This window comes from Lissotriton vulgaris, chromosome 5 (genome assembly GCF_964263255.1).
Source record: "Lissotriton vulgaris chromosome 5, aLisVul1.2, whole genome shotgun sequence".
Lineage (NCBI taxonomy): Eukaryota > Metazoa > Chordata > Amphibia > Caudata > Salamandridae > Lissotriton > Lissotriton vulgaris.
In genome coordinates this window covers 1,897,558,174-1,897,577,118 of record NC_141693.1, presented here as the reverse complement: position 1 = coordinate 1,897,577,118, position 18,945 = coordinate 1,897,558,174, and the positions used below count along the sequence as shown (strand labels likewise).

Genomic DNA, 18,945 nt, shown 5'->3' with positions numbered 1-18,945 from the left:
CCTTTATCAAACTCAAGTCAATTTGAATCCATTCAACTCTTGATGGCCCAGAAGTGGTCATTTGTGAAGCTCATTCGTGTTGTCTCTGTTGTGTTTGTTACATGCTGACACTTGCCTATTGGAGTGCCCTGAAAGGAGAAATGTAGAGTCTATAAAGAAGAAAGGGTGGGAATAAACTTTACTCATTTTTCATTCTCAACAAATTCTTCCATTTAAAAAAAGAAATAGTAGCAATGTTGTCCCAATGACCACAAAATGTAGAAATGTTGAAGGTTTAAAATTCAGTTTTATTGTTTTTTTCATAATTCAAAGTGAAAAGTGATAAGGTAAAGTGCAAAAATAGTGGGCGCAAACCCACACTGCCAAAATTTCATCCTCATCTGTGGGCTTTTTCAAATTTAACTCAATTGTCACATAGAAAATAATGTAGAGGAGTTGTCCATTTCAACAATGCAACAATTAAGAGAAAATATATTGCAATATAATATACAAAATATAATACTTTATCTTCAATCAATACAGAATATATTATTGAAAAATAAATGCTTCAAATAGCGTTGCCCTGCAAACTACATGAAATCAAATTGGCACTGCAGTAACAAAGGTTATATTCCCATATAATCACATTTGTATTAATACAAGCCACTCAACTAAGTAATCTAGAATGGAAAGTACCAAATCTATTCTAATTGAACAAGGGACCGAGATATCAATACTGTGCAGTGTCTGTTTTATTTAAATTGATCTCATATACACTCCAGTTTTCAATAAAACCACAAACATCCCATTCAAATTCATAGCAAAGGCAGATTCCAATTGAAAGAAAAACAAATCCTCAATGAAATAGAGATACAAATTCATACCCAACAATTAAAGAAACAATGCAACAATAAGCACCTTTAATCAATAGATTCAAGGACAATATCACTCTTTAATCTTCTTGTAAAAAAATAACTCGGACCTTCATCTTGAATTCAGTGTTAGTGGTTTCAGAGTAGATAACATTTTCATTTTGGATTCTAATGTCTCAAAACGTAGTTCTTGATTCCCACCATGTAGATGAAGATTTTGGGTGCAGAATCCTGCAAATTGAAGAGTATTATAATCAATGTTCTGAAATGATTTATAATCTGTAGCAACTGGGTAATTTTCATAATCCCTTCTAATGAAATCTAATACGTTCAATAACCCTTATTATCAGTTATCGAGTTGTACTTCCAATGTATGGAAGTTTACAGCGGTATTGGAGAACATATATCACATGTTGATCAACAATTCAAATCATACAAATAAAACAGTTTTAATCATTAGACTTTTCAGTCATAAATTCAGAGAAGCCAAAATCCATCTGTACTGGACCTCCCTTTTCCAATTAGCTCCCCGCTCCCCGTCCCCCCTCTACATTGTATTGTAAGCCAAAATCACCCCCAGTAGAATTACAACATTTGGGGAAAGAACAGCAGTTCTCAAGCCATGTAGATCAGTTCTTAGATGGCAGAAGTAAGCTGCCAGTCTGTTTATAACATTCCTCCCTTTCACATATGTGATAATAGGTTCGAAGGTAAAATATGTTATTACAGGATCAGCCATTAAAATCTTCAAATGCTTCTTAAAATTCTAATATTTTCCTTGAAATATTGCATTGTGAGTCAGGATGTTTCACTCTCTGGAGACCTTTTTATACGTTAAATCTTTTGGTTTTGTCTGTCCCAGGATTATTGATTTTTATTTATCCTTTCCTGAAGTATTGTGCTGCCACATCATCAGCTATCTAAAGCAGGTATGAGGATGGTAACTGTACGTTTCTACAACTGAATTGGATGGAATATCCTTTCTAAACAAGTTACATATTGAGACAGTTGCCAAACACACTATTTTAAAAAAACAAGAATTACACTGTAACTCTAGAAGGGAAGTTAGGGAATTTCAACCTCCACAAATTTTTGTTTAGCAGGACTATACATTAAAGAATGCTTTTCTCAATGGTACTCCAAACTAGAAAAAGATCATCAATAAAGCTGATCCAAATAGGGACATTTTTATAATATTCTTGCAGGTCAGAGCTCATGACTTTAGTGTTCTCAAAATAACCCATCATTAGATTGGTGTAGGAGGTCGCAAAATAAATTACCATAGTTTGCACTGGAAATAGGGGTGCAGCAGTGTGATTTGAAGGTAGTCAGCAGATCAAAGAGAAATGACAAAGTATTCCGAATTGTTTAGTTTTGCAGCATTTCGTGTGAATTCGGAAAAAAATAACTTTCTTCTTTGATCAAATGCTTCTATTTACATTTATCTGGCATTTATGTATTTCCAAAGTGAAACTTGAAATTTGTGACAATCTTGTCTATGCTGGGAAGAGGATGAAAGAAGGATGCTATGTCAATGGTAAACAGACAAACACACGCAAAAAGCATATGCTAGCTTACTTTCTAACGATAACAAGTATTTAAATTCTTTTGACTAACATTAGAAATAACAATTCTCTGAATGTCAAAGTGGGCATGGAGGAGGCTTAATAATGGAGTCAAAACCAGTCGAAACCAATACAAATGGCCAGCATCTTGTTTCATACACAGCCCTTCACTGTTTTATCTTTTTTTTGTAAACATCTCATTGCTTCCATTGAAACCCCTACAATCACAGCTCCCATCAAGGGCAGTGCTGGCACATTACTAACATACATGTCAATCATATACACCCTTAGATGGTTATTTTTAATGTTTGATCTTGGAAATTCCAGATTTCTTTATCAAGTATCTTTTATTATACTATGACATTAACAGGTATAATATTTTATTGGAACCAACATTAATCTGTAGTATTTGCTTCTCCCTTTAATATATTTGGGGGGTTTGTATAGCAGTCAGAGGAACCCACTGAACTATCACACCATTACTGGTCACTCAATTATTGATTAGAGGCCCACCCCATGTACTACCATCTTTAGCATAAAGTACACTTTTTTATCGGTGGAAGCCTGCTCATTTGAATATTTAACATTCCCCTCCTTTTTAAGTCAAATGCTAATGACATCTTGGCGACATTCAGAAAGCTTCCCTCGGAATGAATTCCGCCCATTGCTTATACTTGGCTTTGTAACTCACATCTTCTTGCTTTATATTTGCTAGCTCTATTCGTTTGAGGCTGCCCAGATTGAGTTTATTTCTTCGCTTGCCCAAACACTATTTACTGTATTCTTCCAGCAATACTGGTTTTCTGTAAGTAGGCCTTTAAATCTTGGTCTTATCTTGCCACATTTGCTTCAAGGACAGGGTCAAAGCCAGTCTCTGTCTTCCAGGGAGCTTGATGTTTACTTTTCTTTTTCTGACTTCAAAGTGAGAGGATTAACGTGACAATCTTAATGACTACTGGGCGTGTACTTGATGAAGGCTGTATGATTTTATTTTTTTTCTAGTACACAACATAATTTAAATGTCTGTAAATGAACTGTGGATATATTTCAGAATATATCAGAATTAGAAAGGTACAAATCAAGTAAATTTTTGCTATTCTGAGCTGTGACATTTTGATACATTATCGTTTGTGTGCTGTATAATTTTATCAGTAAAATTGTATGGCAGTGAAAATGTAATGGTCATTTCAATAGATGTGTTGCCTGCAATGTTAATGCCTTACCACACCATGTATACTCCATATTACCTCACTCCAATCTACTCAGCACCACTCCGCACTACGCCACTCCAAGCCACAACACCATCCTACTCTATGCCACTGCACTCGCTGCCACTGCACTGTACTCTGCACTACTCTAGGTCAATGTACTCTACACCACAGCACTCTAGCCAAGGCACTACACTCTACTCTGCACCACTCTACTCTGCAACACTGCACTCCACATCGCTCTACACCAATGTACTGTAGGCCACTACACTCTGCACCACTTTGCATCGCTCCACTGTATGCAAATCTACTCTAAGCCATTCTAATGTGCTCTGCACCAATGCACTCTAATCCATTCTATTCTACATCAATGTACTCTATGCAACTGCACTTAACACCAGTCTACTCAAAACCAATATATGATATGCCACTGCACTCAATCACAATCTACTCTGCACCACTGCACTGTATGCCACTATACTCTACTCTGCGCCACAACATTCTACGCCCCTCTACACCACTGCACTCTACAATACTGCACTCTCCGCCACTTTTTGGTGCACAGTAGGGGGCCAATGCACTCTACTGTGCACCACAGTAGTCCGACACTGCACTCAACACTAATGCACTCGACCATGCACCACTCCACTAATACTCTTTACACCACTGCACTCTATGCCACTCTACTCCACTTTGCACCACCCCCCTCTGCACTACTGCACTCTACACCGCTACTCTATGCCACTGCACTCTACTCTGCACCACTCTACCCTGATCCACTTGATTCCACTTTACTCTGAAATAATCTATTCTACTCCACACTACGCCACTCAATGACACTGCACTCTAAGCTGCACCACTCTATGCCACTCTGCTGTTCACCTCTCTACATCACTGTGCTCTACACCACTCTACTCTAAACCACTGCACTCAATGCTAATGCACTCAACATCACTTAACTCAAAATCAATTCATTCAATGCCACCACACTCTATGCTAACTACTCTGCACCACTGCACTTTACACCACTAAACTTTACTCTGCACCACACTATGCCGCTGCACGCACTGCTGCTCTACATCATTGTGCTCTATGTCACTACGCTCTACGCGACTCTGGTCTTCTACTCTCTGCGCCACTGTGCTCTGAGCAATTGCACTTTACGACCCTGCTTTGCAAGACTCCACTCTCTACCATTGAACTCAATGCCACTCTACTCTGTACCACAGCACACCACGCAACTGAATGCTATGCCACTCCCTACCACTACACTCTATGGCAATGCTCTCTACTCTGCACCGTTACACTCTGACACTGCTCTCTGCGCCACTCTATTCTGCACCAATGCACTCTATGCCACTGCAGTCTACTCTACACCGGAATACACCACTATACTATGCATCACTAAACACCACTCTAATCTATTCTGCACCTTTGCTGACATTACCATAATAATTACATGATAGTTATACATAAGATTTATGGGCTGAGTGTATTCCTCTTATTAATTAATACCAACTGCGGTGTGAGTCTACTGTTTCCAGGGGCCAGGGTTAAGGTACACACATAAATTCCATAACGTCTGTGTCTTTGCCCTATATTCACCTTTCCTCAAGTTTTGGTTCCTTTATTCTCGCATTTCCCTCCATCATCTCTTCTATCCAATCTACCACCCAGTCCCATGGAGTGGCAGTTAGATTCACGCTCTGAATTGGCTCCCACCTGCAGCCTCCTGGAATACGTTGGCAGACAACACCCCACCCGATATAGTGAATCAGCCTATTATTGCTCACAAGCTCCGTTCCCTCCACAATCTCAAGTCAATTTGAACCCATTCAACTTTTGATGGCCCAGAAGTGGTCTTTTATGAAGCTAACATTTGTTGTCTCTGTCGTGTTTGTTACATGCAGATACTTGGCTACTGGAGTATCCTGAAAGGAGTCATGTAGAATCTTTGTAGAAGAAAGGGTGGAAATAATCTTTACTCATTTTTCATTCTTAACAAATTCAGCCATTTAAAATAAAAAGAAGTAGCAGTGTTATTTGTGAACGGCAAAAATCACCACACAACTAGAGCAGGATCAAATAAAACAACATAAAAAAACTCAGAGGACACTACGTAATGACCACAAAAAGGAATGTTGAAGGTACAAAATTCAGTTTTATTGGTTTTCCAAATTTCAAAGTGAAAACATTCTAAGCTAAAGTGCAAAAATAGTGGGTCAAACCCACTTTGCCAACGTTTCATCCACATGTGTGGTCTTTGTCAAATTTTACTCAATTTTCACATGGCACTAGGTAGAGGAGATGTCCATTTCAACAATGCAACAATTAAGAGAAAATATGTTGCAATAACATATATACAAAATACAATACTTCATCTTTAATCAATACAGAATATAGTATTGAAAAATAAATGCTTCAAATAGCTTAATAAAGGACACTCCCTGCAACATACATGAAATTAGATTGGCACTGCAGTACCATAGATCATTTATATTTCCATATAAACATATTTGTATTGATACAATTCACTCAAGTAAGTAATCTTGAATTGAAACCTCTGCACTCCACACCACTCTACGCTACTCCACTCTACCCTAAACCACTCCATTCTATGCCACTTCACTCTACTCTGCACCACTCTATGTCACTGCACTCTACACCTGTCTCACTGCATTCTACACCAATGCGTTCTGACCCACTTTACTCAAGGCCAGTGAATCTTATGCCAATCTACACTGTATTTTGTGTAACTTCACTCTATGCCACTGTACTCAATTCTAGGCTTTATGATACTCCACTCTGGTACTCTACTTCATTAAATTCTACTCCAGTTTATGACACTCTACTCCACTGCATGCCACTCTACACTATGCCACTCTACAACACTACTACACTCTACGATGCTCTATGTCACTCAGTCTATGCCACTCCATGCCACTTTACTCGGCTCTATCCTATGATACACTACTCCGCTACTCCCTTCTATGCCACTCCAATCTATGACTCCCTATGCCACTCCACTCTATACCACTCGAATTTAAAACACTCTATTCTATGACACTCTACTGCCTCCACGACACTCCACAACACTCTACACCACTAAAAGACACACCACTTCTTGACACTCCGCTCTACACCACTCTACGCCACTCCACTTTATGACACTGTACTCCACACCACTCTCCTTTACCCCCTAACCTTTAGCCATGCTGAATAGCAGCATTGCTGGTGTACAACATAGCTAAAAGATATTGGCAAAGCCAATAGCATTTGCATATGGGATATTGATTGACGCTGCCAATGATTGTTCCGCTTTCACTCTGACAATGTGATACTGAACTGCGACAAACTCTCACAGAAGAGAAAAATGCAAACTGTGCACATCAGCTTGGTTGGTGAGACACTCTTGACATATTTAGAATACTGGAAAGCAATGCTCTGGTTCAGGCTTGGCCATCAATTGCCCTCACAGTTCTCTAATTTAGCCCTTTCAATCAGCACTGTTTGTCACTGGCAAGACACATAATCAGTTTTACAGTGTGAATAACAGAACAGGACCTAGTCAGTTACGGCAGTGTCAAACAAACTGTATGAATAACATCAGAACTTTCAAGTGGTGGGAAAAAATAACAGGGAGTTGCATGAAGCCGAATGGTTAATGGAGCATGTGAGGCTGAGTGAGCGAGACGGATGAAGGCATTTGTTCCATGTTCCAGTAGTAGGGAAATGAACAAAAAGTATCTTTCAAATCATGTGTGTTGGTGACGGCATGTCCAACTGTGGACGAGAGTGCCTATGAGAGTGCCCATGTAGGGGGATGTGTTCTGGTGCCCGGCCTCAGCATTTGGGTGGCAATTCCGGGAACGTTAGGATGACCCATGGCAGAATGATGCCTATGATGTGTGTGTAGCGCCCACCCCAGCCTGGGTACTCGTAAATGAATACGCCACACACAGAGCTTAATGTCACACATTTTATTCCTGTGCGTGTAACTGTAAACTCAACATTCTAAACATGAACTCTAAACACCTGTAAACTTACATCATAGTTCTACTGAACCCATCATAACCAAAAGGGTCCCGTCCGTAAAAACACAAGACACTGCATCTCCTCCCTAGTTCAATAAAAAATAAAATTTCTTTACAGACATATATACATATACATTACAACTCCTCAATGAGTGGTCATGGAGCTCCTACCAAATGCTCAGATAATATCCTCTGAGGCTGGGAAAAGAGCGAGAAGCATCCATGACGGGCACTGGTGATGTAAGGACAGATGCAGTCACAGGGCTCTCTACAGTCTCATCTCTGACATCAGGTACTGGCGAATTATGAGGCAGATGCCTGAAGTGCGAAGAATCTTACATAATGGACTTTCCAGGATGGTGAGCAGTCACCATGTGTCCTTTACTATTCACAACTTTGAAAAGTTCAGCATGAAAGGGAGCATCAGATTTGATTTTGGTCTGTTGTTGCACCAATACTTGTTCACCTTTATTGAATGTAATGTTTTGGGCACATTGATGTTTGTTGGCATATACGTTCATCCTATGCTTATAGCACAAGTCTGCTTGACAAAGTTCACCATTGCTTGAAGATCTTTTGTTGGTCCATTATGGTAACTTGGTCTTCATGGCTCTCCCGAAACATCAAGTGGCAGGACTTTCACCTGTCGTTGAATGAGGAGTCAACCAATAAGCTCAAAGAGCAGCATGGAGAGCGGACTTGAGATCAAGCTTCTCAACTGTAGCATGCTGGATGGTCTTTTTAAGTGTGTTCATAAGGTTTGACAATGCCATTTGCTTCTGGCCAAAGAGGTATGCTTATCTGATGTTTCACATTGAGGTGATTAAGAATGTCTCCATATTTTCGACTGTTGTAGGGTGGGCCATTGTCAGACTTTAGAATTGAAGGAGCACCCCATGTTGCAAAGGTGCCATCTAACCTCTCGATGACTCTTTCTTGAGTTGTCGATGTGAGATCTTCTCCCAGTGGAAAATGGGAGTATTCATCAGGTGATGCCCATCGTTAAGAGGACCAAGGAAATCAATAGCGAATCTCTCCCATACATGTTTTGGCAAATCAGACATATTCAAGGCATGTTGAGTGGTTTTAGGATATAAGCAATTGCACAAATTACAGGCCTTCAAATCTCGTTCAACCCTCTAGTCAAAATAAGGAATCCAAACTCGATCTCAGAGAGGTCATTTTGTGGCAACAATTCCACAATATCCTTCACGGGCCACTTCATGATTAAAGGATAGTTCATCTTTAAAATTTTTTTACTTTTGATATTCCCCGTCATGTGTGAGAGGTCGATTGTGCAATAATGTCTTTTAGCATCAACATGTCGTTATCTTTGCTCATTGCAGCAATGATTTGTTCTAATGAAATAGTGGCAGGTGTATTGAATTTTACGATGAAGTTGATGTAGGCTTCAGTCACTTTGGAAGGGTTACCAGGGCACTGTACTGGCACTTGAAAAGTAGTCAGCGGTGTTCCGATCTTTCCCTGGTCAATGCTTGATGATCCGTTACAAGAGTGAAAGGTTTTCCATATAGGAATACATGGAAATGCTTGCAAGCCCACACCACTGCTAAGCTTTCTTTATCTGGTTGTGAATAGGCACACTCAGTTTGTGGCAAACATCTGCTTGCATATGCCACAATATGCATTCAAGTATTTTGGTGTCCACTGTGTTGGGCAAGGATCACACCAAACCCGACTGGGCTGGCTTCAACGTCAACCTCTGTATGAAGTTTCGGATCAAAATAGGCCCTTTCAGTGGGCCTGAAATTGCATGCATGATATTCTCAAGACATTGTTCACATTTGTGTGGCCAGTAAAATGAAGCATTTCTTTTTGTTAAGTCTCTTAAGGGAGCACTTACTGTGGCAAAGTCACATATTTATTGGGAACAGTAACTGCCATTGCCAAGGAATAAACGTAACATGGTGACATCTTGTTGGTAATTGGTGGTTGGCAAAGCTCGTACTTTGGATGGAGCCGGCTTCATACCCCAATCACAAAGATATGGCCAAAGGATTTGAGTTTTGAGTTAAACCTGCATCATCATGTAAATGACACACTTGTGTAAGAGCTTTATCATGTTCCTTTAGAGTAGCTCCAAAAACGAATATGTCATTCCTGTAATTGAAACTATTCATGACAGGTTGCATGATATGTTGAATGCCATCTTGTAAGGTGTGAGAAGATTTGAGAACCATTCAACTGTCCTTTGTCGGCAATGTGTGGGCCGGGATGTCGTTCCCTTGCAATGGCCTTGTTGGCTCTAATGCATATCAACACAGATGTGTACTGCTCCTTCACTGTCCTTTTTGGGCACTACCAATATGAGTGAACCCACGAAGTTGGACTAATATATTGCTCAATGATTTCATGCTTTTGTAATGTCTCAAGCTCTTTCTCAACATCTTCTTGTAGATTAAATGCAATTTGTCTATGTCTTTGAGCAATAAAACGAATGTTGTCTTTGATATGCAGTTGAATTTTCATAGACTTACGTTTTCCCAATCCACGAAACAACGTCGGGAACTGACTTACTATTTCGTCATGAGCATTTATGTTGTAGTTTTCAGATATCAGTCCCATATCGCAGCAGCATTAAAACTGAGTAAACAGGCACTTGATTCAGTACCATGAAGTACATGAATGGGTGCTTGTACTTTTGTGTTTCATGGTTACAACAAATGAACCTTGACTCTTTAATGGTGTTGATTCAGCCCAGGAATACACATAGTCTTTGACAGTGTGAGACGGGGCAATTGAGAAAGCCAGACGAAAGCGCCGCCACCGCCAAGAGTCACGCAGGGGACAAGACACCTTACCAGCACTTGCCGCCACCGCCAAGAGTCGCAAAGGTACCGGACTCCACGCCGCCGCTCCGGGAGGACTACAACTCCCGGCAGGCCTCACGGCGGCGCGTCCAGAGTGACGGCAGACGCGCCAGAGAGCGCCAACGAGGAGGATAAAGGCAGCTGAACCCCCGCGTCGCGGGACGCCCGGGGCGAAGCCCGGGCAAAGGGCGGGCCCTCTACGGCCCTCATCGGCACGATTAGGCCAGGCTAGGCCACCCCCCTAACATTACTTCATTGTGCACTAGGGATTTACTTTCATGACAGCCTATTGTGAGTGGTGGTGTTTCTGACGCTGGTTGACTGCCTCCTGAGCCCTAGTTATCCAGACGGGGGTCGGTAAGCAGGCTGCATAGCTCTTATCGAATCGCCCAGGAGCCCGGGAAAAGGAGGGGGCCCACGTGGAAAAGTCAATAGCAGACAAACACACCGACGAACCTGGAAAGGAGTCAGCTGGACATCTGCACAAGTTTTGAAGTAAGACTTTTGTTTTAACCTTGAGAATTATACTTTGTTATCTTATCGAGTTGTGGGTGTAAGACTATCACACACCTTTGCATAATTATGCGTAAAAGAAATCATCACATGGCATCCGAAACACCAAAGAACACCATGGAAAACTACCTTGTCCAAGTGGTCAGTAAAATAAACAGCGAACGCAGACAATCGTTAGGTCTGTCTCAATCACCTATTCTTCCTCCCATGAGCCCACCCACCTCCTCGCAAATTAATGAGTCTCTGCTATTAGACTCTAACAACGATCCCCGTGCAACAGTTTCCCCAGTAACTGTCAACATCGATGTCAGCACAGCGAATGTGGGGGACATGTGGATAATGACTCAGATGCACAGGTTGTCATTGAGGTTGAAGGAAATGATGAAAAAGAAGACGTGGAGGACGAACCACCGGCTAAACAGACCTCAAGGGCAGTCAGAGCCTGTCGCAGATTGCAAAGTAAACGTGGGGGGGCACGTTCAGGAAAAAATAAGGTCACATCACCACCAAAGTCAAAAAGTACCTGCCAGAATAATGAGGAAAACAATCCGAGGGACATATTGGACGAGGACTTAATGTCTAAAATAGCGGAGCTGTTAGAAATAAAAATTCAGACAATTATTAAGCCACTTCTCAGTAAGATTGATAAACTTTCTGCAGAGATAAAGAAACTTGGAAGCACACAAAATGTCTTAGCAGATGCAATAGGCAATGCCTTAACCACATGCGCGCTAGTGGGATTCTGCACCTATGCTGAGATTTAAAAAAACCCATGTTACATGACGAGCTGGGCTCGTCATCAGTGTACGAGGAGGCTATGTCAATAAAGGCCGCGATTCCCCAAAGGAAGATAATGAACCCAGGGTAACATCAGATGCTACCCCACTAGGAGTAATTCCTTCAGAACGCCCACAAACTGGCCACACTACCAACAACTTGCCAACAGAAGCCCCAACTGTCCGATTAATTGATCCACCACATGTTACAGTGCCCTCTAGTTTTGAAGAAAACCAAATACAATTTGTAGTTGAAGCAGCACCGCTGGTGCTAGTGCTAGCCAACACACCAACCCTATCACCGGACCAAACTGAGTCAGCCTCATCACTAAAAAGCAAGGCACTATACTGGCTGTCAAACAACATGCGGATAGCACAGGGGGGCAAACAGCGGCTGGCTGACGAAATTAAAACGGCAAGGAGGGTTGGTTGGATAGGAAATAAGCAAAAAAAATGGAAGGGCGACTGTGTGATATTAAACTTTTCAACCCCAGCTGCTCTTCCCGATATTCTATCAAATATCCTTCCACCACAAAAAAGAAGTAGCTCTATAATCCCTCTTACATTAGAATTTTTCTATAATGAGTCACAAAAGGCCAACAATCAAAAACCCCGGAAGCCAGCTTGGTCAGTGAGAGATAATAGTTGGGGAGGGGGACTATCAGCTTTTGACACAAACTACGCTCCCCAAAACAGGGCAGGTCCATGGCTAGTAAACCAACACAATACTTCTCACAACACTACCTCAGGGCAAAACTGGAACCAAATGGGCAGACGAGGGCTTGGTATATTAGCTAATAACTGTGGGCCCCTAGGAAATGTTAATTACAATGGAGGATGGCCTGGCATGCAGCAGAATGTACTGTATCCTAATACCCCAGCACCTACAGGCAATGTTGACTATAATGGAGGATGGCTGGGGTCTCACCAGAATCCACCCTTTCCCATTACCCCTGCACCTAGATGGAATGCCCCTATAAATGGTTGGGGCCTTGGGGCCCCATCCTACAACTGGGGAGTCAGCACCTCAAATAGGTTTGAAGCCTTAGCTGGCTTAGCTGATTGCGACTGACTTGAGGGAGGGGCCTCGACAACGCCATGCAGTACAAATCACACATATCCTAGGTTGCATCTTGAAGTTGAACCAAAGCAGATTGCACCTATTAAAATCTCGCAACAGCCATTGCATTCTGCTGACATAATGGCACAACAACCGTATTTAGACACAACTGGGGTAACCCCGTCATGTCAGGTAGTAGAGAAACTAGGTGTTTTAGGAAGTACAAAAATTATCTGCTGGAACATTGCGGGTCTGAAAAAAAATCTCTCAGATCCGTCTTGGCATGATTATCTGGCTAGTGGGGATCTAATCATGTTCCAGGAGACCTGGGGGCTTGAAAACTACTTTAAGGTTGACTATAGATCTTTTTTCATACCCGCAGTAAATACAAATGGGGGGAGACCCTCTGGCGGACTAACAATTTGGGTGAAAATCACAGGAGGCTTGTCCTTTAAGCAAATTGATACAAATAATCCCGACATCTTATTACTTGAGCTAAAAAACACTAAGGGTTGTAGCATTTATGTGATCAATATTTATAGCAGACCACATCGATCATGTAAAGAATCAACAGTTGTAACCCACCTGAGTAATCTTGTGGCGGGGTTTGATCAAAATGCACAAATGATTATAGGTGGTGATTTTAACAGAGGTTTTGAACCCATAATAGGTCTAGAAGACATCTATAAGGATGAGGACAGTGCCAACAATATTCCCTTAGTAGATACGAACTACAAAGCACCTTGCACAGTGAGCGCCCTACAATTACTGAACTTGACATTAGAATCCGGCCTACGCGCATGTAATGGGCAGTTGCCATCAGACTGCCCCAGTAGACCAACATTTACCAGAGGGGCACACTCCAGCCACCTAGATTATCTACTAGTTTCCCTGAACTTGTGGCCTATGATCATCGACCTAATGGTGGATGATCGCACGGAAAGCGACCATTATCCTCTGATCTTATCTGTCCAAACTCAGATTTTTAAAACCCTTGACAAAAGTGCTAATAGCACAATGTCCTTGCCACAGGATCCCCTAGTGGCAAATAACCGTAGATCCCTGAAATGGCCAGTGGTATTAGACAACTCTAAAATCATTTGTCAAATCTATAATGTATTTGTGAGGCATATGTCTTTTCTCTTAGGTAACAGTACTGTCATCCAAAATCCTAGTCTGATAGAATCCCATGAACATTTAATCAACCAACTTGGCGGGATCCTGACCAGGGCGGTAAAAAGATCACATAACGCCCAAAAGAGTAAACAAACTGGGATCACCTGGTATAACCAGGCTTGCCGGAAAGCCAAGACAGACCTAATTACAGCGGTCCGGGGGGGTTCAACGGATATTGTGAGAACTAAGAGAGCCCACTACAAAAGAATCTTATTAAAGGCCAAGAAAGAGTGGGACGAAAGGGTTTGGTCCGATTTGCTGGACGCATGTAAGTGCAAAGATCAGACCTCCTTCTGGAGCCTCATTGCTAGAGGCACCAGGGGGGTGACAGAATGCAAAGACAAATATTTAGAGGAAAAAACATGGGTCGAGCATTTTACTTTGTTATATTCCTGTGAAAGTTCAGGTGAGAGTGGAGGTTGGGATAGTTTGCAGGCCCCTTTTGCAGTGCATGATGCACCCCTCGTTTTTTCCCTAACAGAAACTATTTCAGCAATCAAGGCAGTCAAGCCAGGGAAAGCACCAGGCCCTGACAGAATACCAGGTGATCTTTGGAAACATGAAAATTACATCTGGGCTCCTTATATCAATTTATTATCCAATGATATTGCTCAAGGAGCTCCTATTCCGGAAACCTACAAGGGGGCAGAGATTGTAACTCTGTTCAAGAAGGGTGATAGGTCAAATCCTTCGCACTACCGGCCTATCAGCCTAATTGACGTGTTGCAAAAAATTTTTGCACGACAGGTTCTTGGTCGGCTCACCTCTTGGATTGAAGAGCACTCTATCTACACAAAATACCAGGCAGGTTTTAGATGCAAGATAAGCACTGTAGACCAGGTTTTTAGATTTTTATGTTTAGTCTGGAAATATACCATTATAAGGAGTTCCCATATATACGTGGCCTTTGTTGATTTGAAGGCAGCTTTTGATATGGTTCCCAGGGCAGCCCTATGGAAGACATTAAACAGAATGGGTGTCCCTGGAAATATCCTTCAAATTTTAATCAGACTCCACGAGAATAATTACGCACGAGTCAGATGGGGACCGAATGGAGAAGTCACCGAGAAAATAAAAATAGCAAAAGGGGTAAGGCAAGGGTGCGTAATGGCACCTACCTTATTCTCTTTATACGTCAATGACATCCCCGATACTCTTTTGGGCTGCGAGCACGACTCTCCCAAATTGAGCGGGCAGGCCGTTCCGGCATTACTGTTTGCAGACGACAAAATCTTAATCTCTCAGACACCTAGGGGGCTCCAAAACCTTTTAAATACATTTAGTCTGTATTGCCATGACAAGGAATTAGAAATTAACTCCTCAAAAACAAAAGTTATGACAATCAACCCCCATAAAGGTTTTAACAAGGTTTTTAAGATAAACAATGAACCTATTGAAGAAGTCCCCAATTTTAAATACCTGGGCATTATTTTAGACAGCGATGTTACATGGAAAACACAACTGGAGAATTCAAAACTAAGGCTAACTCAAAACCAGGTCCCGATCTTAAAGAAGCACAAGAATAGCCACTTCAAAGCAGTCTCACCAGCCATTGAATTATTTAAATATAAAGTGCAATCATCTTCACTTTATGGTGCGGACCTTTGGGCCTATGCTTTAAAGGATACTTTCCGAGTGAGGGAAAACTCCTTCATTAGGCAACTTCTAGGGATACCTGGGTCAACACCACTGACACCCGTACTATGGGACCTTAACTTCAGACGTACTGATGATTATGCTTCTCTTCGTCCGCTGCTCTATTGGGTCCGTTTATGGTCCACTGAAGAGCTGGCTGATTATAGAGAAGCATTGCAAGAGATATTGGCTATAAAGAATACCACGCACTTGCCATGGCTAGAGTACGTCAAAAAATGGTTTGAAAAACTAGGGTTAAGTGACTTTTGGTTTGACCCTGATTCTCTTACAAACAGCTCAAAAAAGATCTTGAAGCAAAGGTACTGGGACTATATTAGAGATTCAGCGCTTTCAAATCCCAGAACAGGGACTCTAACTTCGAAATTTTTTGAAACTAAAATGAATATGCAACTAGAGCCCCTCATGGATGAAATTCACCCTCCATTGGCTAAAAGCCTATACTTAAAGTTCCGGTATAGTATTTTGCAATTAAAAGAAAGAACAACTAGCTGGAACTGTAATAAGGGGTTGACCGGGGCCGCTGGCTCTGATATATGTGAGTTCTGTGAGATGGGGATGAAAGAGGATGAGTCTCATGTTTTATTCATATGCCCAGCATACCTTAAAGCAAGGAAAAAATGGCTTAAGCCAATCTGTAACAGGTTAGGCCTTAGACAAATTAAGGTTGGACTCAGAATATTCAAAGGAGATACTGCACAACCGATTGTGTTTAGCCTAAGTCGCTTTCTCCTATGTGTAGCCTTGATCAGGAGGAAGAAAAATCAAAAAACCTAAATGTAATGGGCTACTTTACCATGTTATTGACTCATTTATTAGTTACTATAGTGCTGCCTGCTCTACCGCTATGGTGTATACCATTTTTTTAACAAAAACAGACGTCTAATTTATTATTTTATTATTATGTATATTTATTCAGTGTTCTCTATAGAAGAGGGACCGACCAAGATCTAGCCAACCCCAATGTAGATGGTTTGGAAAATGTATCGAATTTTACGTATTTTGTGTAAATGAGATGTGATGATATTTTTACCCACTGCTGTTTTTTACTACGTATTGTAATATGATGTGTTATGATTTTAATGTATTGTATCTTACAAGGTTTTTTAAACCGAATAAAGATTGAAATGAAATGAAATTGTATTTCTCCTCATGCATAATGTTTATTGACACACCACTGTCAATAATAAATGGTATGAAGCTACCATATATCTTTAGTGCAATTTTCAGACAATGTTTGAATTACTTTTGTAATTTTACTGGTCAACAGTTTTTTTGACTCATAGCTTTCACTGCATGGGGGCAGTCCAAAATGTGCAAGTTTTTCTGAGGAAAGTGTTACATTAGGGGTATGGTATTATACGGACACAAGATGATACGAGACAGCAGTTATGGTCTCGTGTCTGTCTCATGGTGTCATGTAATGTAATGTTATGCACGATTCCAGAGTGTGCATCTTTTGAGTACAGGCGGTTGGGTGGATTAGAATGGTATGCAGGGATTATTAGAAGGACCGGGTTTGAAGAGGACATGAAACTTAATAAACCTACAAGAAAACTCCATCCTGTTTCCAGGTATCTTTTTCCACACTGGCGACGATTAGGAAACGGAAACGGACCATACAACTATTTTAACCAATTATTTGAAGTTGGTTATGGAATTTTGAATATATCCATTCTTCGTGGGATACTCTTATACTAACGGCGGCGGTATCTAATTTATTCATCCTGTTGTCATCTTGATGTTATGCCGAAGATCTCTGAAGGTATCGTAATTTAAACATTTTATTATTATCTTACCGAGAGATTGAGCATTTTCTGGACGAAGGATGCACGAGATTGTCAATTTTCAATTTCAAGTTACTTTATTCGGTATACAACAATACCATAAAAGTACAATGCAAATCAGTTAAAAAAAAATACACAAAAATAAAACTGGCTACCTTTGTGCCTAAACAGTTAATACCAAAATATTTAACAAGTATCAGTACTAGTCAGCATAAATAATGGTAGAGGAGTCTGACATTTGCGAAATCTGACACTCAGGGTCACATTACATTCAGAAGAGCCAGCTTACAAAATAGGGGAATATAAAACCAACATATTAAAAGGCGCGATCCCCCCGATCATAAAATTCAACTGGGTTAAAAAAAACAATGTGAGGGCAACATAAATGATGGACCCAGAACGCAAGGGGAAGATTGAGCCACCACTGTCGTCATCATGTGTCTTTGGTGTTTCTTAATCTTGCGGCCATCCTTAGGAAATTGACAATGCAAAAGAGTGTGAGAGCCTCCTCGGACAATTTCAAAAACAACAGCGCCACCCTAGCAAGTTTGAACCTGGCAGTCTTTAAAATGCTCTTTAAAAACAACTTCCTGGGGTGAGCATAATAGGGGCAAAGTAAGACAAAGTGGAGCGTGTCCTGCGGAGACTTAGAGTCGCAGCCGCAGGGGCCCCTCAACTCAATAGATGTTAAAAACTCAAAAGAACACCCCAGTATGTGATGAAGTAGGTTCAGCCTAAATCTGGTCATCAAAAATCTATCCTTGGCATTATAAAAATAAGACCGGTATTGTTCCAGACCTGGACAAGATTTGGCCAGTAGGTGAGCTCTCACGGTTGGTTTTAGCATCTCAGTGTCTTCCCTGATGGAGGCCTTGTGCTTGAGAAAAGTGGACTTAACAATCGCCCTGTCCCGTGGAACCAGCGATTTCGGGTTGTTGAAATAATCAGCCAGACCCAGACCAGACAAGGTCTCCCTAACATATTTGAGCCAAGGAATATTATGCCCATGCTCCCTGGTAATACAGTCACTTATTATCTGCTTGCTCAAGGCCGCTTCCGGGTTAGTCCATATTTTTAACCAACACGTAAGAGATTTCAGTTGAATCGCGTCTCTGATATGAGAGAGTCATAACTCTTCGTGAATTGAATAGTCAGCGCGAGTCAGCTCTGACGTAAATTGCTCGATTTCCTATAAAAACAAACGTCGAGCGTCAGACGTCGATAATCTACTTCTATTTCCTATAAAGAAAACGTCTAAACCACACAGCGAGGGCCATTTTGGATTTTCGATGTCATTTACTTTACAGTCACTCGCAATTGTAATTCTCGTTGTTCAGTCCACAAAGAGATTCATTGTTTTGTTCTTTCTGGCTATTGGACAAACGGAATAAGGTACCAATTAGTATACTATGGTGGAGGTTTTTTTTTCATGTAATTAACTTCAAATAACATTTTCTTGTTATAAAAAATAAATACAGAACTATTTTTATT

General features: G+C 41.1%; 1 protein-coding gene across 1 annotated transcript in view; it reads right to left on the bottom strand.

The window, feature by feature from the left end:
* Window positions 1–269: 269 nt before the first annotated feature.
* Window positions 270–18,945, bottom strand: part of LOC147717654 (E3 ubiquitin-protein ligase TRIM39-like) — a 286,591-nt gene continuing 267,915 nt past the window's right edge. The window contains exon 8 of the mRNA XM_086924444.1: window positions 270–1,082. The gene's annotated coding sequence lies outside the window, so the exon portion shown is untranslated. The remainder of the gene's footprint in view (window positions 1,083–18,945) is intronic.